General features: G+C 31.7%; 1 long non-coding RNA gene across 1 annotated transcript in view; it reads left to right on the forward strand.

Annotated features, from left to right (window-relative positions):
* Window positions 1–6,423, forward strand: part of LOC141377491 (uncharacterized) — a 61,329-nt gene continuing 54,906 nt past the window's right edge. Inside the window, exon 1 of the long non-coding RNA XR_015507297.1 lies at window positions 1–56. This is a non-coding gene — a long non-coding RNA (uncharacterized LOC141377491). The remainder of the gene's footprint in view (window positions 57–6,423) is intronic.

A 6,423-nucleotide genomic window follows, 5' to 3' on the forward strand; every position in this document is an offset into this window, starting at 1 on the left:
AAATCTTCTGTTTTTACAGGGGTTCCAGTGCTTGTGACATGGCAGCAACAGTGCAGGTAAGCTCAGCTGCTGTGTTTAATCAATGCTCAAGTAGTACCAAAGGGCCCAATGCAGGCTAAAAAATATAGTCCCTGCCACAGTCAGACCACCAGCAGCCAAAACTTTTTTTCAGGCTGAATGAACAAAACTTTTCCTGTTGTTTACCCCAAATTGTGACTCTCTGCTTCAGATTTATCTGCTGCTTTAGATTTAATTGACCTTATTCTGAAGTGCACTTGTTTTGAAACAGTTGCCTATGGGAGAAATGACTACAAATAATAAAATGTTAAACCGCTTGCTCTAAAAACAAGCGTGTTTGATTATACATAAAAGAAGACTAATATAATAAGAAAAGATCAGTTTGCAACATGAAGCAGCATAACGAGCCATTGTAATGTCTAAAAATCAATGAAAGTGAATGAGACTGGAAGTCTGCAGTCAAAAAGATTTCAATGCCTGTGCCTGCTCATATGTAAAGAATAAGGTCAATATCATCTGAACAGACTGGCCATCTGGACATCTCATTTGACCCCTAGCTCCAAAGAGAACTGACACAAAGATGTTCTGGTAATATTATCTCTCTTTTTTTTAAACGATTCTATATAAAGACTAGATATTTGGTCATGCATAGAAATTATAGTAGATCTTCTGAAATGCTCAACCAAGCCTGTCTGGCACAGCACCAACCAACCAGTCATTGAAATGAGCTGTTATTTAGGCATGTAGACTTGGTCATGCCAATCTGTCATAATTTAAATTATATTAAAATGGAAATCGGTTTCATTAATATTATTGATGTTACACTGAGAAAATGATTTTGTTTTTTATTTTATTTTAGGATTAACTTTCTTAAAATAAGATACATTTACTTGAGAATCAGAATAGGTTAAGACAAAGGAAGGGCAATTATAGTGAATTAAAACTAAAATCATTGAACAATTGTTTTTTGATAATTAAAATAAACATGAACTAAAATCAACATAGTGGAAATACTTTTAATTTGGTTTACCTTAAAATAATGAATTAAATTAATTTAAGTATAATATAAAATAAACCTAGGCATAAAAACAATCAGAAATACCCAAAAAAAGTATACTAAGAAATACTTGTTTTAAAAGGTACTGTTTATAGAAAATCATATAAGTTACATTTACATAATTGTGGCCCATAGGCAGGGAGTGAGAGGGGGTTCAGGTGGTTCAAAAGACCTACTTGTCACTGAGCAAGGTCCAGAATTTGTCCCATACATGAGCTCATTTGTCCTATTTAAATTGTAAAAATAACACACCAAAGAAGGCTTTAACACAAAGCGGAATGATGTCTGAGCAGAGGAAAGTTTGAAAAATTGTTTAAATGACAATAGGCTAACAGATTTCTATTTTTTCTAACCCTTAACCGCATTATGGCAACATGATATTTATGCTTATTTCCCTGCCACTGTTTCTTTAATTTTAGGTTTCTCACATTTTTTTGTTTGAAAGAGAAGACCTTAGCTAATGATGTGCTTTAGTTTAGTCACATGACATGTAGTGTTTTTCTGTAGTACGATTTCTGACAGACTGGCGTTTAATGTGAGTAATTGCTGAATGCAAATGTAAACGTCAATAAAAACAAAGGATCAAATTATGTCAGATCCACAAAAAAATCCGAAACATCACCTTAAGCAAGTTATGAAGACATGCTCACGACTCAAAACATTTGTTATTATTTTATTTTTGTCAATTAATCAAATGTGTGTGTTGCCGAAACGGCAACACTGTGCAATAGTGGAACGTGCAATACTGCAATGGGTTAGCTTGCAAGGTCAGCTGTGAACTTTTAAGTTGTAACAATAACAACATGAATGCTAGTAGTATGATGGTTATTGGTCATGTGTTAATGGCATTTGAATTATAAATAAAATGGATTTTTAATGGCAAAACTACTTTTGATTAGATATAAATACAGAGAACAGTGTATTAGTGAAGACCACCATGTCCTAAGATAAGCGAAAGAAGAAAAGGACAGAACTGGCTCTTTCTGCAGATGAAAGTGAGGATGAGATGGGTTTTAGTGACCATGAGAATGGTGCAGATTGGTAATTTGATAAGAGCAGTGATGGAGACAGTTCACCCAAGTTAGCTCAGAGGCGTAGTAGAGTACTTAGTATAATACATAAACATTTTTAGCTACATTATTCTGATGCACCTGTATGAATTAGACTTGCTATTTATTTGTTATTTTATTTACTGGAGGAAATATTTATACCTACTGTATGTTTTATATAATAAAAAATATGTTTGTTTTTAATAATATTCAGCAAAAAAAGAATGTAATAAATGAAAGCTGTTGGAACATCAATTGTCGGAAAGTATAAGGTGTCATTTATGAGTTCTGTGGTAACTTATAATATCGCAACACCAAATAAATCACTTCAAATAACAAAATTATTAATTAAAAGGAAAATTCTAAATTTGAAATTTCTAAGTTAGATCCACTGTTGGAATATGTTGCCATATGGCAACATATCATAAAGTACCTTAATTTTTATTATTATTTTTTTTTCACAGCATGTCAAGTTCAGCCATTCTAAGTAAACAAAAACAGTCACTTTTTTATAGATCATAATGCATGCAGTAGAGGGCTAATGATATATAAAGTAATACATTAGTGCTTAAAAATAAGCTTTGATCTCAGATTTCTTTGTTCTAAATCTTCAGGAAATGTTCTTGGTACATCAAAAAGTGAGGTGATTATACCGTCCCACAAGCTTATACAGCAAAAAAATAAATAAATAAATAAATAAATAACACTTAAAATGTCACTAAAATGCAACCTATTTAAACCTCATAATTAAATATAAAATGAGGTGAATAACTGCAAAAATATCCAAGTTTTAAGAAAAAAAGAATCACCCCTTTCACCAGGCTGCATGTGCCTGTAATTAAATGTCTGACAGTGGGATAAAAAAAACAAACCTAAAAGGACAAAGGAGATTCTGTTTACCCCATCAGTAGAGATTATTCTTCTTTAAAGCAATGCTTAAGTGTTTGTCCTGGGGAATATACTGAATATAGGTTTTTCAAATTTTAAATGAAATCATTTTAAGTTTATAAATAATTTAAACTTGCATTTTGTCAAACAAACTCAAAACATTGAGTTGAATCTCGTTGCTTTTTTAAACAAAGTTAAAACATTGTTAATGTAGCTTGATAAGTTAAAGTAACATAAAACATGTTGCAGTGACTTGATCATAAAACTTTTTAAAGTGCAAGTCACAGGAAGGAAGTCTTTGTTTGCACTGTAGATGGAGTGTATGGTAAATGTGAAACGTTCTCGTGATTTGCCGTGCACTTACGCATCACTTCACATTACACATCTTCTCACTCTACCTTTAATAGTCTGTGTTTCCTCTGGTCATTTTGCTAACAGCACATCTGGTTGCTGTTTTCTCCTGATGTGGTGGTGTACTTTCATATGGGGCACCGTGTGTGTGTGTGTGTGTGTGTGTGTGTGTGTGTGTGTGTGTGTGTGTGTGTGTGTGTGTGTGTGTGTGTGTGTGTGTGTGTGTGTGTGTTTACAATAATCACTTCCCACAATTACTACAACAGAAGGAAAAAAAAACTTGTTGGAGGCAGTTAAGTTTCCAGGCTGCTCACCTCTTTGGAATGCAAAGGAAACTCGCTAAAAAACCCTGATGAAGCCGTACCGGTGAGCACAGGCTCTTCAACAGTTTATTAATAAAATCCCCCAAGAAAAATGTAATTTAATTCGGTTTGTCTTGCTTATTAACGTGGCATGTATGGCTCCAGTAGGAGGGGCTTAAGGGGTCATGCTTATGAAGTGCAGCATGAATGTTATAATAGGCTCATCTGAGACCTGGCACACACACACCTGGAACTCATTATTCTTCCATATGCAGAAAACGGTCATCATGAGAACCAAGGTTATTATAGTTTAGCGTTAAAATTTATTTTTTTAAATTTGCTGTATATTTCAGTTTAGTTATAGTTGATGGGTTCATAAGTTTTAGTTTAGTTTTTATTTTGTGATTACAATTTTTGAATTTAATTTTTCAGTTTTAGTAATTCTAGTTTAACAGAGCTAACAGGACATGTCCATTGTCAACCTGAGCAAATTTTAGTATTTGCATGGCTCATATTAACTTTTGTGCAAACCTATTAGTAATAAACATAACATAATAGGTTGAACAAACACCCATTCTAAAACCATAGAAATGCAATGAATAAAAACAAAACAAAAATAATAATAAAAAATAAGAATACAATTTTCTTTGTATTAAAGAACCTTTACTGTATATGCAGTTAAACATGTCTAGTTTACATTTTTTTGGCAAAAAGGTTAGAACATTTATGTTTATGTTAGAAAGATTATACATAGTTACACATATAGGTACTGTATATACAGTGCATATATAAGTACACCCCTCACAAATCTATTATTTAAATCCATTTTTTTATTAGGAAGCTATATATTATATTTGTGTATTTACATTAGATACAGCTTATCTAACAATATAACTTATGATTACGGTCCAAAATCTAGTACACCCAAATGTATGATATAGAAAAATATTAATTACAAATTTAAAAATGAGGAAAAATCAACAGAAGTAAAAAAATAAATAAAAAATGGAAAGATTTAGTTGTAGGTTGTATTTATTTTTTGCAATATTTTGCTTGAAATTTATTCTATTATTTTTCAATTTTTGAATATGTTTGGTGACTAAAATATTATTTTAATGAATATATCTGTTTTATATATCTATTTTGTTAAAATGAACCAAAATACATTGCCTATATTCACTGAGAAATGGATGCAAATATTAAGTTTAAAAATGGGCTGTACTCAGTGCTGAGCACTGTATATTTTATACATAGTTTTTTAAACATGTGCTTGAATGATGTTTTTGTCTGTAAAAGTGCATCTATAGGTGATTCTCTAAATAGCTGTCAGTCAGCAGATTTTCTGCTAAACTGTAAACATATCTGTAAATTAGCAGTTTTCTGTATTTTAGGATTCATGTTTTTATTTTTATTTTCCCTGTTTATTTATTTGCTTTTTAATTGCATTATGGAATTTGATATTTCATCCAAACAAATTTTATCCTTAAAAAGTAAAAAAAAAAATGCATTTAATAACTTTTTTTTTTTTTAGTAGTTTAAGTGATTTATCGTCTGGGTTAGCGTGTATGTTATAGTACTAAAACCTTGTAATAAGCTGTCATTACTTTTTTTTTTTGTTGTTGTTGTTTTACAAACTTATTTCTCTATATATTATTTCTTAGACATTATATTATTTCAAACCACTAAAATAACAATAAAAGCCATTTTATTAAACTGTAGAGTTGAATTTTCCTCATCAAAAGTCGACAGAGCAGAGATCAACATCCCATAATGCAATTCACAACCATAAATCAAGGGAAAATCACAAAATACAGAAACTGTTAATTAACAGTTTTTTTAAATGCAAAGTATTCTGTGCTTATTAATTCTTTTTTTGCTAATTATTTTATTACAGTTAGCGTTTCAGTGGCTGTTTTTAGTTTAGTTTATTTTTTCCATTTATTGCAGTTTTTAAAGTTTTTTTTCCAGTTAACAAAATTTTTGTCTTGTGGTTTTTGTGTACTAAAATAACCTTGGTAAGCACTCCTCAACCATCTCTGTGGGACTGAAACTAAGCAAGATTACAACAACTACATTCAAACATAGTTAATACAGCACAAAATCTGCTGTATTCAGTGTATATTCAGGCTCCCAACAGAACGAATTGTCCTCAGAAATAGTGGTGGTGGTTTTGTGCATTTTATTGGATCACCGCAAATCACGCAGTGGTTGAGCCTGGAGTTTCAAATGGCTAACTGCATCTTGACGAACCCCCTGAAATGGCTGTAATTGAATGCTTGGTTACATATGTTTGGCTTATGGAGTTTGGTAAAGCAGTGGTCAGATTGAACAGTGGCATAATTGTGTTGTACAAATGCAGAGGATGCATTATATGCTTCATTAAAAGACATGTTGTTGTGTAATTTCACTATAGGATGAAGTTGACATTGAATGTGAGGGACAGAATTGCTAAGGAATGAAATGACAAACCACCATGCTAGTGTTACTTTTGCTGTTTTTGCAGCTTCATATTGTGAATATATTCAGATGTTATGGCTCTTTTGGCACAATGTGCATACTGTATCCCACAATGCCATCATTGCTTTTCCAGTTGGGCTGGAAGTAATCGATTTGTTTGTTTGTGTTATAACATTGTATACTTGATCATCGATGCACAAAAGTGAGTCTTTAAAGCAAAATTCTGTTACATTTCAGACTAGACTTCACTAATTTTAGCTAGGTAATACCATTGTTTCCTTGTTTAATGTTGCATAAAGTG

The sequence above is a fragment of the Danio rerio genome, chromosome 14, assembly GCF_052040795.2.
Source record: "Danio rerio strain M-AB ecotype USA chromosome 14, GRCz13ab, whole genome shotgun sequence".
Classification (NCBI taxonomy): Eukaryota; Metazoa; Chordata; class Actinopteri; order Cypriniformes; family Danionidae; genus Danio; species Danio rerio.